The 18,285-nt window shown below is 31.3% G+C and overlaps 1 protein-coding gene across 1 annotated transcript in view; it reads left to right on the top strand.

The window, feature by feature from the left end:
* LOC127712838 (sodium-dependent serotonin transporter-like) overlaps positions 1-18,285 on the top strand; it is a 65,475-nt gene that overhangs the window by 19,166 nt on the left and 28,024 nt on the right. The window lies entirely within an intron of this gene.

Here is an 18,285-nt window from a genome sequence, read left to right as displayed (position 1 = left end):
GAAAAATCAAACCGAGAATACCATAAGTTGTACAATTAGATTCGAACAAGTTAAAGTGAATTGAGGGTTGTTCCTTATAAAAACGTATGTTATTAGAAATTTTTGAACATTTATCGATACTGACGCTTCCACCTATGCCTAGGACGACATTCCATAATTCGATCTTTACATGACAGTTGTATTTTAAAAGACAAATGTATCTGCTAGCTATAAAGAATCATTCAATATACTTTTGGGCCTGTTGTCACCTAAAAACTATTGTCTGATTATTTTCAGGGGACATTTACGGAAGTTAAAAAAAAACACAAAAAAAAACATGTAAGTATTTTGTGTAGGGCACACTAAACATGTGCAAAGGTTGAAGACTAATTACCCCAGATAACACTCACAAAAATGTTTTTTTTTAAGTTATGCACATTTAAGATCCACTTTTAAAGTCAAGGGCTTTAAGTAAAAAAATAAGGGGTGTTAGTCCGACTCTTTTTTTAATACATTTTATGAATAAAATATTTAATATGCTTAATTCTGTCCCTGAAAATAAATGAACGAAAGTAAAAAAAAAAAAACAAGTACGAAATACATATCCAATTTAAACATTTGAAGTAGCACGAAGCTTTTCTTCTGATATTCAAACACACACTCTCTGTTATTATTACACATTAGAAAGGTATTTCACTTGACCCATATATTTCATGTTTTGATTCTGTGAATTTGTAATGTTACATCAAAATGTAGCCTAAATATATAAAAATGATGGATCTGAAGTGACATAATGTACGTTTTCAGGACAAAACAGTCAACTCAAACACATTTGAACGTAAAATTTTTCTCTTTTGAAAAGATTATAATTGCCCATTTTGTTATTTTCCCCCAAAATAGTACAGGAAATACAAATTACTGCTTCAAAAAGATCAATCAGTATAACTTGACAACAAGATGAGAACAGTTTGAATATCACAAATCCATCACTAAAAAAATTCCAAAACTGACGAAAGCACTTGCTGTTTCTAGCTCAGATTCTGAATAATAAAATATATAAAACCAACTACAGAATAATGAATTTATATTTTTTAACTCTGCTCAGCCTAACCAAGTTTTACTAGGTTATTCATTCGGTATATTTTGTCATCTTGGTACGGTCCCTCTACTTTTCTAGTCAGTGTTGGAATCGGTGTCGGTATAGGTATCCGTGTAGATAACTTTTCTAAAATGACTATTAATCGCTATAGAGGGCTTGAATAACCGATTGGTTAAACATATACTAGTAGCTAACAACAACTATTTCCGAAAGTAAGAAAAAAAAAAAGAATATAAAACGGCAAAATTTGCAAATATATTTGATTATCTATACTAATATTCAAATACTATTGAAAGTTTATTATTTGATTATCAAAGATCACATTAAAGTAACTCAACTTCAAATAAATGGTATTATTTTGGCATTCTTTCTCAAATTATAGATAATTGGTGCTGAAATCTGAAATAATTGCTGATGAAGTCTATTTCAATAGATTTCCAATAAAACATCAAATTTATGAAAATACAGATAACCATGTGTGCTTGTATTTGAAATACTATTTATGGAAAAAATTATGATGAACAAATGTTTCGTATGAGATCTTATGGAAGACGAATATCTTTAGCTTGAACGGATAGTTTTCTTTTATATACTGTAGTAAATGATTGACATATTTTTCAATAACTGCATGCAATCTGGATGTCAATCAACTATGGACCTGCCTAATAGTCAGCACTGTTTTGTTTTGACACGAGATATCATTGATATGTTCAATTTTCTGTAGATTTACTGTTGAATTATTCGAAACACTTAGATTTTTCTACCCCTCAGGTATTGAAAGCCTTAGCCAAATTTGGCACAACATTTTGGATTTTTCGGTTTTCAACTTCGTTTTTGATTTAGCTATTCAACTGTTTTAGTTCAAGCGGTGTTTTAATCTAATGTAAATAGATTGTTCATGTTGTAAGCACTAGCTTGTTATATATGTATCTGCAAGATTTTGAAATGTAATATATTTAGACCAACCAACCGTTTAGTATTTTATCATTAATCTTTACTAAACCAATATATATCCAGCTCCATTAATGATTCAGTTGAAAATATACGTGTTCAAATCACTGTACGCCTCTTCCCCTTTTTTTTTTTTTTTTATCTTTAGACCGTTAAACTGTGAAATAATTCACAATCGTTTGGTTAGTCTTTTCAACTCGCTAAAACATTTACAAAGATACTAAATAATAGTTAAAAAGGCCTGACAACATAAGATAGCACAACAAAAGTGCGATGACGTTGTCGTTTTCTGCTTGCCGATTAACGGCATACTATCGAGAAATATTTCGCGTTGTACATTGAAAAAGAAGGTCGTATTTGTATCTATGATATTTTGTACATCATATGTAATAAGAGGGGGATAATACCAAAATTAGAATCAAAACTGACAAGTCGAAGAGAAACTAATTAAAAACATGGGAAAACTGAAAACAACGAAAAGTCAAACACCAGTCTACAAAACACTACATAAAAAAGATTACTCAAATCGAAATCATACAAACTCCGTAGGAGATCCAGGGGGCTCTAGAAGGTAGGCATCAAATGACTTTCCCTGATTAAATCTTAATTAACATATAGAAATTGAACACTTGAAATAATCCCCGGTTTTAATTGGGTTCGTGTTGCTCAGATTTTTGCCTTTTATGTGTTGTTTTTAAGACTTATGTTTGTCTGTTCGTCTTTACGTTTTGTTTTGCCATGAATTTGTCGGTCTCTCTTCAATTTATGAATTTTTATTGTCATGTTAGCATCTTCTGCCACTTGAAAAAGAATACGTAAATACAGAACAATTTACGTACATGTAAGACTTACAATCTTATTTAAAATGACTCATACCATCTGTTGTAAAAACTCGACATGACTCTGATACATCATTTTATTTAAACTTTGAAAGCCATATAATTTATACCTGTTACTTGTAGAACAGTTTTTTTCCATTATCTGTAATTAAAAACTTATAGCTTTCAATATGTGCTACTTAGTTTTTATATTTGACCATTAAAGAGTCAATGATTTTCAAAATTAATATAAAAAAACCACTCGTTCAATCTGGTCAAGTCTATTTTAAACAACTCAGTGTGATCTATTTAAGGCAAAATTCTGCACCGATTCAACTTTTTACATAAGACTTACGAGTTCCGTCCTATGACATTTTATAAAGTCGGGAGCTGTAACCCCAATTCGCTCTCTTACTCTTTTTATAGTATTCTTTATATCTTGTAGCTCTTGAATAACTTTTTGACGTGAAGTTTTTATGGTCCAAGATTGTAAATTGGAAACCTGTACATTAATGTCAGATTCAGTTATCTGAAGAAAGACAACCATTTTCTTTAAAAGAAAACACGAAATAAACTTATAAGTTTTATAAAAGTTCGATGGTATATTTTTTTTCATTCTTATTTAAAAGAATTATAAGATTGATTTCCCTCTTATGAATTTTATGAAGAAATCAACGGTACAAACTTTAAGAACTCGAATTTACATTAATATTGCAAAACACAAATCGTCAGTTGAATATGTAACAAATATTGTTCTTGGTTCGATATAAATTGAATAATTGAAATTTAGAATAACAGCCAAATATTTTTTTTTCTATTAAGAAAACAAAGAACTGAGGTTATCAACGGGATAAAACAAAGTCGGTGACCCGTTGTTTTCATCTTCATAATTTTAAAACAAAAAGTTCTCAAATGAAAACAAAAGTGGTATAAGACTAACTGAATTGAGTTCAGGGCACAAGAAATATACCAATTTGACGGGGCGAAAATAGTTTACTTACTACATTAAACATAAGGTATTACTGCATGTACTTAGTCAGTTGAAAATGCATAAAGGCCTATTACATGTATTGTAAGTTCAGCGAAGTTTTTGATGATTACTTCAAATGTGCACATATGTGCTCTACCTCAGGCTGTATTTGGTAAAACCTTTCGGAGTTTTGGATCCTCAATACTCTACTTTCCTACTTTATTTGGCCTTTTTAACTTTTTCGATTCGACCGTCACTGAAAAGTCTTTTGTAGCTAAATATAGACGCGCGGCTGGCGTACGCAATTTTAATCCTGGTATCAATTATGAGTTTATTTGTATTGAAGGAAATATGAGGATAAGATATTCATGATATAAAAAGATCTTTCAATGTTTACGTCATAATTACATCAAAATATCTATTTATTGTTTCCTCGTGTTTTACAAATTATAAATCTGTGTGTGCGATCGTGAAACACTGCCCATCTTCTTCTCATTGAATTGCGTCGGTAAGGCAAATCACATTTGCGACTGCTTGGATTGTAAACATTGCTTAAGTCATTGAGTCCCGGAACATACCAATGTGACCATCTTCCATTGAACCATTTAATTTGATAAGCAATAATTCTTCCTTTCTCGATCAATAAGTCAGCCATATCTAAACCCGCAACCCATCTACAGTCTCTCGTTGCAGGCCGTTCAATCTGTGTACATAAGGCCTGCAGAAAAAAAACCATTACTTAAATATAGTCAATACCGATTTTCAAATCTCATCAATTGATAAAGAAGACATATCCATGAAGGTGAAGCAACCAAAAACCGAGGAAAATATTTGCAAACACATTTTAAGAATAAACTGATGTTCATATGTCAGGGTAATACTATTGACAGTCCGATTTATTTTTCAAGTGGCGTCCATGTAGTTTTGGAAAATAAAAAAAAATACAAAACAATTCCGAATTGATTTTAAAGTAAAAAAAGACTTACCTGTGTGGTTATATCATACTGAACGGTTTGTGCAAACGATCCAGCTACAATGAACCCAAAGAAAACAAGGAAAGTAACTGACATTTCGTCATTGAAATTAGAATTCACTTCATCTCTTATATATATAAATAAAGAAAAAAAAAGGTACAAGATAGATTATTTATTTTGCATATTAAGTATCAAATAAAACAACAATATGTCACTGCTATTAATTACTTAATTTGATTTTCCTTCATATGGAATTGTATAAAATGTAATGCTGCAATGAATTATGTAATAATACATCTATTCAAGTTCAAAGGTTTCTTGAAAATCAGCTATTAAATTTGCAAGTATGTTATGAAGAAGAAATCAATATTCATTTTGTTAATGTACTACAAGATAATACTATTTTATTAGTTTCTCCATTAATATACGTTTAATTTATATCATGTTATTAAAATGAAATAATGCAGATTGACATATTATGTCATTGTGGTTAAGTAACGCAAACGATAACAATACAGAACTTATACTGCCAGAGAAGGTTGTTTGTTTAAATGACGCGACGTCACTTAGATCCCGACTTTAAGAAACGAGTAAATGTAGCGCGAGACATGTAAAACTAACAAAACTGTGTTTACTTGTATATTTATATCAATCTAATTAAAATATAAAATGTTGATATGATACGAATCAAAAAGACTAAACAGGTTGAAATTGGTTACCTTTATTGTCTATTCCTAATCGATTTACGAGATTTGAACATCGACAAACTACTGTAGCCTTAATTTTAGATCAAGGAACAGTAATTGGGCTATGCCACAGATTTTAGAAAGAGATTGCTTACAACTTTGGGATGTTCAACTATAACTGAAAATGAAAAAAAAAAAAAATAAATAAATCTCTTTTATTTTCTGAAAATTGTTTGAATAGAATCTTCGAAATACATGAACATTTGTATAAAACATACTTAAATCGGCAACACACGTTCTTACAATTGCCTTAAAATCATCAACCATTACCAATGCATAGATGTTTCTTAAACATTGACATGTTGATGGTACATACATTTACGTTTTAATGATGTAAAATAACAATAGGTTCACCGACTTCGTTTTTTTTTCGGTATACATCAGTCAAAGGTATTCTAGGCAAACGTAACGTCATTGCGTTGTAAGCTGTAAAACGTCATTGTTGTAGCGTTTTCATTACTAACTAGGTAACAGAGTGGTTATTACACCAAAAACGACAAATGGAAATTAATGTATCAATAATATTTCATTATTTTTTTAAATTTTAAGAACGGTTTTCATGGATTTATAAAAGAATTTATACAAATGTCCATCTATTTGAAAGATTTCATTCAGTAATATTTAAGAAAATAAAACGGTGAGTGCTTTTTATTCGATCTTCAGTTCAAGTTGAACATTTCGCGGCTGTATAGCAAACTTGAAATTTTTTTTTATGATATGACTCATTTGCTGTAAATTGACCTTACGGTAAACATAGAATAGGCAAATTGCAACCTAAGTTTTATTAATACAATTACATAACTTAGGAACGGGACATGTTAATTAACAAAATAAAAAAATAAAATTAAGAATGGAAACGGGGAATGTGTCAAAGCGACACCAATCAAAACAACCAAAGAGCAGAAAACAGCCCAAGGCCACCAATGGGTCTTCATATATATAATTAGTCGAAAAAAAAACTGGTTACTAGGCGAATGGTACCTCGAACACTAATAGTCCACCAGCAACGACAGAAATATTTACATAAATATCGTGCTGATGGCATGTGTTACTTCAATAACTTTTATCTGGTCCGGCCAAGACAACAAATTTGGAAAACAAAACACTTAGAAATGTACTATCTACATTTAAACGGTTGTACGATTATGATTACTATATCATATGTTTTTCGGAATTTTCACAGGGGATATGGGCTCGTATTCCCTGTCAGCGTAATATGTCTCCTGAGCTGTCAGGAGGTGTATAGGGCACTGTTAGGAAATATTAGCCTATATTCCTGTGAAACCCGAGTAAAAATTATATAATACTGGAGTGTCCTGATTTCATTATTAATAACAATTCTTGTCTTCGTCTTGCTCATAGGATAACCAATCAAATTTCAAGATTAGGCGGGATATTTCAACGCCGGTATCATAAATAAATGCATGTACGTGAAGTGATTTTATTTGTGTACTATCATGGTAATTGTGTGTTTGTGAAATTTATATAAGTGTCGAAAACAGATCATTAATTCATTTAGACTCAGTTTTTGTAAATTTATAAAACATTGCCTGCACCTAAAAATTCTTTTTCCATCGGAGCTGTTCGTTTATTATAAGCTAAGTGTCTCTTTTAGTCATATCGATCCTTATGTTTCTACTTATCTAAACATCCCATGTCGAATTTGAATATTTCTGAATTTTCGGAAGTTCAAAAAAAAAAAAAAAAAAAAAAAAAACCCAAAAATACCCAAAAAACCCCCCAAACATTTAAGTATTTTGTGGACGGCACATTAAACATGTGCAAAGGGTGAAGACTTAATACCCCAGATAACACACACAAAAATGTGTTTTTTTAGTTATGCATTTTTAAGATCCACTTTTAAAGTCAAGGGCTTTAAGTAAAAAAATTAGTGTTAGTCTGACTATTTCTTTAATACATTTTATGAATAAAATATTTAATATGCTTAAATCTTTCCCTGAAAATGAATGAACGAAAGTAAAAAAAACAAAACAAATAAGAAATAAATATCCAATTTAAACATTTGAAGTAGCACGAAGCTTTTTTTCTGTTATTCAAACATACCCTCTCTGTTATTATTACACATTAGAAAGGTATTTCACTTGACCCATATATTTCATGTTTTAATTCTGTGAATTTGTAGTGTTACATCAAAATGTAGCCTAAATATATAAAAATAATGGATCTGAAGTGAGATAATGTATAAAATATTTTTGCTTTAAACGTTTTCAGTCAACTCAATAGATATAGGAAGATGTGGTATGAGTGCCAATGAGACAACTCTTCATCCAAGTTACAATTTTTAAAAGTAAACCATTATAGGTCAAGGTAGGCCTTCAACACATTTGAACGTAAAAAGGTTTTCTCTTTTGAAAAGATTATATTTGCCCATTTTTGTTATTTTCCCCCAAAATAGTGCAGAAAATACAAACTACTGCTTCAAAAAGATCAATCTGTATAACTTGACAATAAGATGAGAACAGTTTGAATATCACAAATTCATACTAAAAGAATTCCAAAACTTACGACAGCACTTGCTGTTTCTTGCTCAGATTCTAAAAAATAAAATATGTAAAACCAACTATAGAATTTTATATTTTTGAACTCTGCTCAGTCTAACCAAGTTTTACGAGGTTGTTCATTCAGTATATTTTGTCATTTTGATACGGTCCCTCTATTTTTCTAGTCAGTGTTGGTATCGGTGTCGGTATAAGTGTCCGTGTAGATAACTTTTCGAAAATGTCTATTAATGGCTATAGAGGGCTTGAACCACTGATTGGTTGTACATACACTAGTAGCTAACAACTAAATGGAAATCATAACTACTTCTGAAAGTTTATTATTTGATTATCAAAGATCACATTAAAGTAAATCTACTTAAAAAATGGTATTATTTTGCCATTCTTTCTCAAATTATAGATTTTTGGTGCTGAAATCTAAAACAATTGCTGATGAGGTCTTTTTCAATAGAAAGTATTTTATCGTTAATCTTTACTAGCCATTATATATCCAGCTCCAGTAATGATTCAGTTGAAAATATACGTGTTCATATCACTGTACACCTCTTCCCATTTTTTGTTGTTGTTTTTTTTTATCTGTAGACCGTTAAACTGTGAAAGAATTCACAATCGTTTGGTAAGTCGTTTCAACTCACTAAAACATTTCCCTTTACTGTAAACGATGTACGTTACAAAGATACTAAATAATAGTTGAAAAGGCCTGACAACATAAGATAGCGCAACAAAAGTGCGATGACGTTGTCGTTTTCTGCTCGCCGATTAGCTGCATACTATCGAGAAATATTTCGCGTTGTACATTGAAAACGAAGGTGGTATTTGTATTTATGATATTTTGTACATCATATGTAAAAAGAGGGGGGAAATATCAAAAGAAGAATCAAACTGACAAGTCGAAGAGGATCATGGGAAAAATAAAATCATGGGAAAAACTACGAAAAGTCAAACACCAGTCTACAAAACACTACATAAATAAGACTGCTCAAATCGAAATCATACAAACTCCGTAGGAGATCCAGGGGCTCCAGAAGGTAGGCATTAAATGACTTTCCCTGTTTAAATCTTAATTAACATATAGAAATTGAAAACTTGAAATAATCCCCAGTTTTAGTTGGGTTCGTGTTGCTCAGACTTTTGCCTTTTATGTGTTGTTTTTAAGACTTGTGTTTGTCTGTTCGTCTTTTTGTTTTCTTTTGCCATGATTTTGTCTGTCTCTCTTCAACTTATGAATTTTATATTGTCTTTTTAGCATCTTCTGCCACTTTAAATATAATACGCAAAAAAAGAACAATTTACGTTCATGTAAGACTTACAATCTGATTAAAAATGACTCATACCATCTATTGCCAAACACTCGACAAGTCTCTGATATATTATTTCATTAAAACTTTTGAATGTATTATTTAGTTTATACCTGTTACTTATAAAAATATTTTTTTCAATTATCTGTAAGTAAAAACTGACAGCTTTTAATATGTGCTACATAGTTTTAATATTTGACCACAAAAGAGTCAATAATTTTCAAAATTGATATTAAAAAAACCACACGTTCAATCTAGTCAAGTCTGTTTAAAACAATTCAGTGTGATCTATTTAGGGCAAAATTTTGCACCGATTCAACTTATTATTTAAGATTTACCAGTTCTGTCTTATGACATTTTATAAAAGTCGGGAGCTGCAACCCCAATTCGCTCTCTTACTCTTTCATAGTATCCTTTATATCTTGTAGCATGAATGGTAATTTTTCCGTTGATCTTCGAGTGAGGTAACTTCGGTTATTTTTAGAGGAGTGTGTTAACTGAGTGATTTTTTAGTTATTGCACTCTCCAGTCCCGCCGTGTGTCGCTTGTCATAGGAAAAGCAAAGAATTGGAGGAGCTTAGACCAGTGCTCTAACTTCCATCTCAAAAGTTGTTATTTCACTGTCTAGCTCCGCCTCCTTGGCCTAGTTAACTATGAAATTAATGACCATAAAATGTCCTAATAAATGTAAACAAAATGCATACACAACAATATATCAAAAACAAATCGAGAAAAGGGGGTGGGGGTTGAGGGGGCTTACCCTTACACTAGCAAAACTTGTGAAACTAACCCTAAATCAAAAATGGTTCCCTATACATTGCACTTGAAACAAATGAATGCTCGAGGAGAGCTACAAAAAAGAATAACGTAGTCTATAAACGAAGAGGCGATATTGATAAATTGGCGGATACTTGTTTTCATCGTGACAATATAAATGTTCCCAAAAAATTGTCACTGGAATTTTAGTTGTTTAATTTCGTCCCCTTAATGAAAGAATAAAACAAAATGTAATAGAAATGACTATAAATTTTCCTACTGTTATTTTGGTTGAATACCTGTTTTTATCGTATCGAAATTATTAATATTCTAAAAACTATATGTCACTGAATATTTAGTAATTTTCTTCATTCTATAAAGGCCTATCTCCGTGAATTGGTCATGCTTCAAATATTTGTCCCTTGATCTTCCAGTTCTTGGTAATGGAAGAATAGTATTAATTACCTTCATAATTGGTATTAGAAAATGTTTCCTCCTTATCACTACGATAAAACTCCTTTGAAACTACACGTCATTTTCGAATAGGAGGGCAGATAAACAGCGTATAAAATTTTGCATCCCCTCTTTTTCAAGAGTTTTGGGGGAGAAAAAATATTTATTAACATGTAAATGGCTATCGAGCCTTAATCCAACGGCAGCAATTCATTTAAATGTACCTGTATCTGACATCTGCTGCATGTGTTAATTTTCTGGAAATCAGATATAGTATCACGCCACTATTTGATTGACATATTGAAAAGTACAGTAACGTTTTATTGGTCAGCATTTAACCTTTGACGTGTGTCATAGCCCATTAATGTTACAAATTATATATAGCCACGCCTTACTCATTAACATATTTAATCCACTCAAAGCTACGCTTTTCGTGAATTAAATACATTAATTCCTAAAAGACGTGCTATAAATATATAGCTTGTAGCTCTTGAATACCTATTCGACGTGAAGTTTTCATGGTTTAAAGTTTCACATGTTTATGCACCCGAACGGTATTTTTTGTACCTCCACAGTTCTTACATATATTGATATTTACAAATGCGACCTCCTGCACATGTTTTGTGGAATAATAAAGTCATGCGTATTGTGGTTTAAATAACAAATTTGGCGTCTTATTTGTGATATTTGCAAAATTGTAAATTGGAATTTGCGGGAAATCTGTACAATGATGTCAGATTCAGTAATCTGAAGAAAGACAACTATTTTCTTTAAAAGTCAAAGAAAAGAAAACACGAAATAAGCTTATAACTTTTTCAAAATTTCGATGGTATAGTTTTTTCAGTCTTATTTGAAAGAATTATAAGATTTTTTTTCCCTCTTATAAATTTAATGATATTAACTTTTAGTACTCGGATTTGCATCAATTTTGCAAAACACAAATCGTCAGTTGAATATGTAAAAAATATTGTTCTGGGTTCGATATCAATTGAATAATTGAAAGGAATTGAAATTGAATGGAAATTTAGATTAACAACCAAATATCTTTTGTGTTAAAAAAACAAAGAACTGAGGTTATTAACGGGATAAAACGAAGTCGGTGAGATTTTGTTTTCATCTTAATAACTTTACATAAAATCACGAAATACTTAAAAAAAAAAACACAATTAACCAAAATTTTCAAACAACAACGCAACAAAAAGTTCTTAAGTGAAAACAAAAGTGGTTTAAGACTAACAGAACTGAGTTCAGAACACATTGAATACAACAATTTTAACGTGACGAAAATTATTCACTTCATACATTCAATATAAGGTTAATTTTAAATCTGCATGTATCTAGTCAGTTAAAAATGCATTTAGGCCTGTTGTTAGTCCAGTAAAATGAAGTTTTTGATAATGACTTCAAAGTGCACATGTGTGCTCTACCCCAGGAATAGATTACATGAGTTGTATTTGGCAAAACCTTTCGAAATTTTGAATCATTAATGCTCTACTTTCTTACTTTTTTTTTGGCCTTTTCAACTTTTTCGATAAGAGCGTCACTGGATAGTCTTGTATGGCTGTATATAGACAGAACGCGTAGCTGGCGTACAAAATTTTAATCCTGGTATCAATGATGAGTTTATTTATAATGAAGTAAATATAAGGATAATATATGCATTAAAAGAGATCTTTTAGTGTATACGTCGTAACTACATTGAAATATTTATTTATCATTTCCTCGTACTCTACAAATAATAAATCTGTGTGTGTGATCATAAAACACTGCCCATCTTCTCCTCATAGAATTGCGTCGGTAAGGCAAATCACATTTGCGACTGCTTGGATTGTACACATTGCTTAAGTCATTGAGTCCCGGAACATACCAATGTGACCATCGTCCATTGAACCATTTAATTTGATAAGCAATAATCCTTCCTTTCTCGATCAATAAGTCAGCCATATCTAATCCCGCAACCCATCTGCAGTCTCTCGTTGCAGGCCGATCAATCTGTATACATATGGCCTGCAGAAAAAAAACATTACTTAAATATAGTAAATACCGATTTTCAAATCTGATAAATTGATAAAGAAGACATATCCATGAAGCAACCAAAAACCGAGGAAAATATTTGCAAATACAATTTTAGAATAAATTGATGTTCCTATGTCTTGGTTTTATCCAGAATAGTCAGAGCGTTTTTCGAATAGCGTCCCGTTTTATGGGGTGGATAGATAAATGTTAATGGTTGAAATGTCATAATATAATGCATTTACACTTAAAAGTTATGATAAGGTTCAATTTAATTACTTTTCAAAACTCAAATATAATGAACACACAAGACAATTGCATTAAACTAGTTTTATAATGATAGAATTACACATTTGATATACAAGTGTATTCATATGTATACGTTTATTTTGTCATATCTACTGATCGTGCATGTGTGTGTTTCTTAAACAGTATGAGCATGACTTGATACTTTCATTTACTATTTTACTGGATGGTATAACAGTTTTAGTCGTTCAAGGCTTGATCCCTTATAGATGTTTTGTGTCCTTTTTCAAACAAGTGTTCGATTTTGAAAAATAGAAGAATGTGTCTGAGGACACGAATGCCCGCTCAAGCTTTGCCATTTTCCAAGTTAAAAAGGGACATAACTCTTATAACGGTAAACGACTCACAACCCAAATTAGAACTATGCCTGCGTGTTGTGATTCTTAGCATTGTGTTTGAGTTTCATAAAATTTGCATGAGGCAAACTAAAGTTAGAGTGCGGAAACGAAAATAGGACGGACAGAAGGACGGACGGACGAACGTTCAAGGGCAACACTTAATGCCTCCGTTACCTACGATGGGGGCATAAAAATATAACGATGTATATATTTAAAACTTATCAATAAGAAATGTTTACGCATATTTGTATCCAATTTTGCTGCTCTTTTTATTTGTTTTATGATTATATATTAAAGTTTAGACTAAAACAGATAAAACATAAAATATTATGGAACAAAGGAGTAGGTTCACGAAGGGTCAATAATTCTGTGAATTTTAAATTTTGTAATAATAGTAATCATCTGATGACAAAATATGGAAAATATCTGACAAATACAAAATCAACAAGTCCTAACAACACATATTAAATTAAAATAAATTTAAACGATTATGAATAAAACCAATATAATTGCGAAATAAGAGTTAATGGGTTCAAGGACATGTAATTTTACTAAAAAAGATACAGGTTTGCATTCGACAAAATGGTTCACGCGACAAAAACACGATTCTTTTATGACATTCAACTCACTGTGCAATAATGGCTGTATAACGTCCACTGAAAATCATTCATCCATATTCAGTACAATATCATGTTAATACCATATAATTATACATTGCTTTTATATGTGGATTCGTTGGTAGTAACAAGTATGAAAAGTCAACCACATTTGTCTGCTTGATCCCATTAACACGTTCCAGTGGTCATGTTTAAGTTTTCATAATAAGATGTATTTCCTTATAGCTATGTATAGCAGGGCATACATAGCTAATGATCAAATTGCTTTTAAAGTGAAAAAGACTAACCTGTGTGTTTATATCGTACTGAATAGTTTGTGCAAACGATCCAGCCACAATGAACCCAAGGAAAACAAGAACAGTAACAAACATTTTCGTCTGTGAAATTGGAATTCTCTTCATCTCTAATATATATAAATAAAGAAAAAAAGTGTACAAGATTGATTATTTATTTAGCATATTAAGTATCAAATAAAACAACAATATGTCACTGCAATAAATTAATTATTTTGATTTTCTTTCATAGGAAATTGTTCAAAATGTAATGCTGCAATGAAGTTTGTAATAATACATCTATTTAAGTTCAAGGGTTTCTGGAAAATCTGGAATTAAATTTGCAAGTATGCTATGAAGAAGAAAACAATATTCCTTTTGTTAATGTACTACAAGATAATACTACTTTATTAGTTTCTTTATTGATTTACGTTTAATATATATCATGTTATTAAAATGAAATAATGCAGATTGACATATTATGTCATTCTGGTTAAGTAACACAAACGATACGAATACAAAACTTGTACTGCCAGAAAAGGTTGATTGTTTAACTGACGCGACGTCACTGCAAAACAGTTAGACCCCTATTTTAAGAAACGAGTAAATGTAGCGGGAGACAGAAGACAGAATGAAAATGAATATAATGCAACACGAAAAAAGGCAGAAAACAGTTGTGAACAAAAGTGAAAATACATTTTCGAGCGGCAAAACCGCGAAAAAAATAAACATGCTTTGCAGTGCGAAACAGCAACAGATGGAAATGAATAGCCATTCGCTAAAAAGCCTCATAATTTAATTAATCATTACACTCTCCATGCACACAGTAGTCGTGTTATATAAACTATCATGTTAGTACATACCACTAATTCATTGTGGTTTATAAGCATTCTTTTTCTTTTATCATTGATATGGTCATTATTATGAATGAACTATTCACAAAACCTCGAATTTTTCGAGATACTAAGGATTTTCATCCAATGAACAGATTACCTTACCTGTGTTTGCAAAATATTTCGGAACCATGGGTCTTCAATTTCGTACTTTATTTGGACTGTTTAACATTTTTTATTTGAGCGTCACTGATGAGTTTTCTGTAGACGAAATTCCCGTATTTTTCTTAAAATGTCCTGTACCAATTCAGGAATATGGTAGTTGTTATCAAATATTCCGTTTCTATGTATGTTGGTGTTTGTTTTTGTTGCACTTCAGTGTTTCTGTTGTTCCATTGTTTTCCTCTTAAAGATGATGTGTTTCCCTCGGTTTTGGTTTGTGACCCGGATTTGTTTTCTCTTAATCGATTTATGACTATTGAACAGCGGTATACTACTGCTGCCTTTATGTATAAGATTAAAAGTCTAGTATCTGTGATAAGTATTTAACACAAAGACTATGATTTGCGTACTCGACTTGTAAATAGTAAATTAAAAGAATGCCACACCTTTCCATGTGTTCTACTAAAAAGCAATATGTCTGACATCAGGATATCTAGACAGTGAGTAATACATTTACTTTGATAGCACATAAGGTGGCCACTGATATGTTCTAATTGTCGTCGATATTCTCCCATCGTAGGCCCCGGTTAAGACATCACCGAATGAGTATTTAACGCCGAATTTGAACCTCTAATGAGCAACACGGCACGTGCAACTAATGGAACAGGATATGCTTACCCTTATGTAGTTTTTTGTAGACTTGTTTGTCTTTCCATTTTCCTCCTTTGCCATGACTTGTCGGTCTCTCTACAACGTTCGAGCTTTGATTCTTCTCTTGATATCTTCCACCTCTTATTTAACATGTGTATTTCAATTGAAAGATCGCAATGCATGCATCACGTCTACATTCAAAGAAGGTTTATCAAGCGTTATAATTTCACATTTGTTTTGTATACATTGAGTTATATCTTCCACAACAGAACCATCAAATAACTGACGGTACATGTGCGGCCTAACAATATTCGCACTGTTAATGAAAAAAGATTACAGTAACGTAAACGATTATTTAGAATGTTGAATTGATTGATTATTTCTTGCTTAAAAGTCCTGAGGCAAATATGTCATGCATATACACATGTATCACTTAAAGCTGACAAAATATTCCACTTTCGATGTTTACAAATACATTTTACATGTTGCAACTACTATTGAAACTTTCAATTTCAAATTTCACAGTTGGTCATGTTTCAAGGTAAGAAAATTTACATGACCGATGGTTCATGAATTTGATGATGTCTAAGGGGTCAGATAAGAGTCAATTACCAATCTGCTATTGCGTGATGCCTTATCACTTGATAGAGGTTTCCCGATTTGCTACCGTACCAACCGTAGTACGAACTGGGAGCCGTCATTGAAAATTATTCTTATATGCCCTTAATGTCAACGCTTGTTTTATGAATCATCACCAAAAGTATTTGGAGGATTTTTAGCTACAACTTGGTATAAATTTCATGTGGATATGTTCCCTATTCATAACAAACGATATTGCGTGTACTCAATTATGCTTTCAACCAACCGATGTAAGTAACCGTTGCACGAATGGTTTATAATTAAGATTTATTTCCCCTGAAATTACACAGACAAAAAGAAGCTAAATATAAAATCACATTCATTTTTTATCTTATGTTCGCCTGTTATATTGATATAACAGTATAGAATGAATCGGTTGGCATTTTTTGGGGTAGGCTTTTAGAAAACATGATAGCATAAGAGCTATTTTAACATACAAAATTGACCTTATTGAAAATATATTAATGATGAAGATATATACAAAAACTGTTCCGCAAGGTAATTTGACAACATTAAAAAATATCGTGAGGAAGTCAGTTTTAAGTGTAAAAATGTAAACCCGACTGAGCAAGCCTTTAGGTATACTTATAAATTTATGTCAAATCGGTGATCAACAAACTGTCTTATTCAATAATCAGTACCAATTCTTAGCTCTCTTTAATAAAATTTAATATTGTAAGTTATTTTAGTAGTTCTAATTCATTATCTATACCTATAAAATTGAGAATGGAAATGGGGAATATGTCAAAGAGACAACCCGACCAACGAGCAGACAACAGCCGAAGGCCAACAATGGGTCTTCAACGCAGCGAGAAAACCCGCATCCGGAGGAGGTCCTCAGCTGGCCCCTATATAAAATTGTGTACTAGTTCAGTGAAAATGAACGTCACACTAAACTCCAAAACATATAAATGAACTAAAATTAAAAAAACATACAAGACTAACAAAGGCCATTTTTATATTTTTCTGCATTTTCGCAAAAATCGTCATACACACGTATGAGAGATTTTACTGAAGTTAAAAGTACGAAGAAATGATCAAATAAAAGATACGCTAATAAAATATCCAAAATTTACTATAATTATATGACAATTATTCTAGTCTTTAAATTTAAAGATTCAAGACATTGATGGTTTTTTCTTCTTCATCGGCAACATAATAGAAGATACTTTTTTTTCAATACCTTTTAAGTTTACTTTTTAAGAATGCATTTAAAAAATGATGAGAAGAGTGCCCTTTTTCTCACTCGATATGAAATCTAATCACTCTCGTCCTCTCAAGAAAAAGCTACTGTAATGATCGAAACAGATTACTTATTTTAAATAAATGATAATAGATAATTTCAAAATCATGCAAGATAATATGAAATCAACACAATTTTAACACGTTAACGAATATAACCAACACCAGGAACACGTGTTTTAGAAAGTAGGTCATAGATATTATTTCAATTATTCAAGATTCTGTCTATACATAATAAAAAATTCTTCTTTCTTTTTCTATTAAAACAATACCTATAACAAACAGAAATGCAAATCTATATTTAGAATCTAAAGTCCGTGTCAACTCAGTTCGTTTAAGGTCTGTTTGATTTATGCACTTGTGCACAACTAAATAATCTCACAGAATCATAAACAAAGTGTTCTAGAAACGTTGAAAACGTTAAGCTAGTTTTTTGCTGATATGCATTTCAAATCTTTTAATTTTATCATGATAAATAAAATAATCTCATGCATTAAATAATACCTCCAAAACAGCACTAACCGTTGAGTTACGTACCAACCGTACCTGATACGTAGCAAATCGGGAAACCTCTGATACAACTTATCAACATATTTTATAGGAGAACACGACGGATGTTACATTTGGAAGAGAATCTGCTTACCCTTCC

The sequence above is a fragment of the Mytilus californianus genome, unplaced genomic scaffold (genome assembly GCF_021869535.1).
Source record: "Mytilus californianus isolate M0D057914Y unplaced genomic scaffold, xbMytCali1.0.p SCAF_8, whole genome shotgun sequence".
Taxonomy (NCBI): Eukaryota; Metazoa; Mollusca; class Bivalvia; order Mytilida; family Mytilidae; genus Mytilus; species Mytilus californianus.
This window is presented reverse-complemented; position numbering and strand designations above follow the sequence as displayed.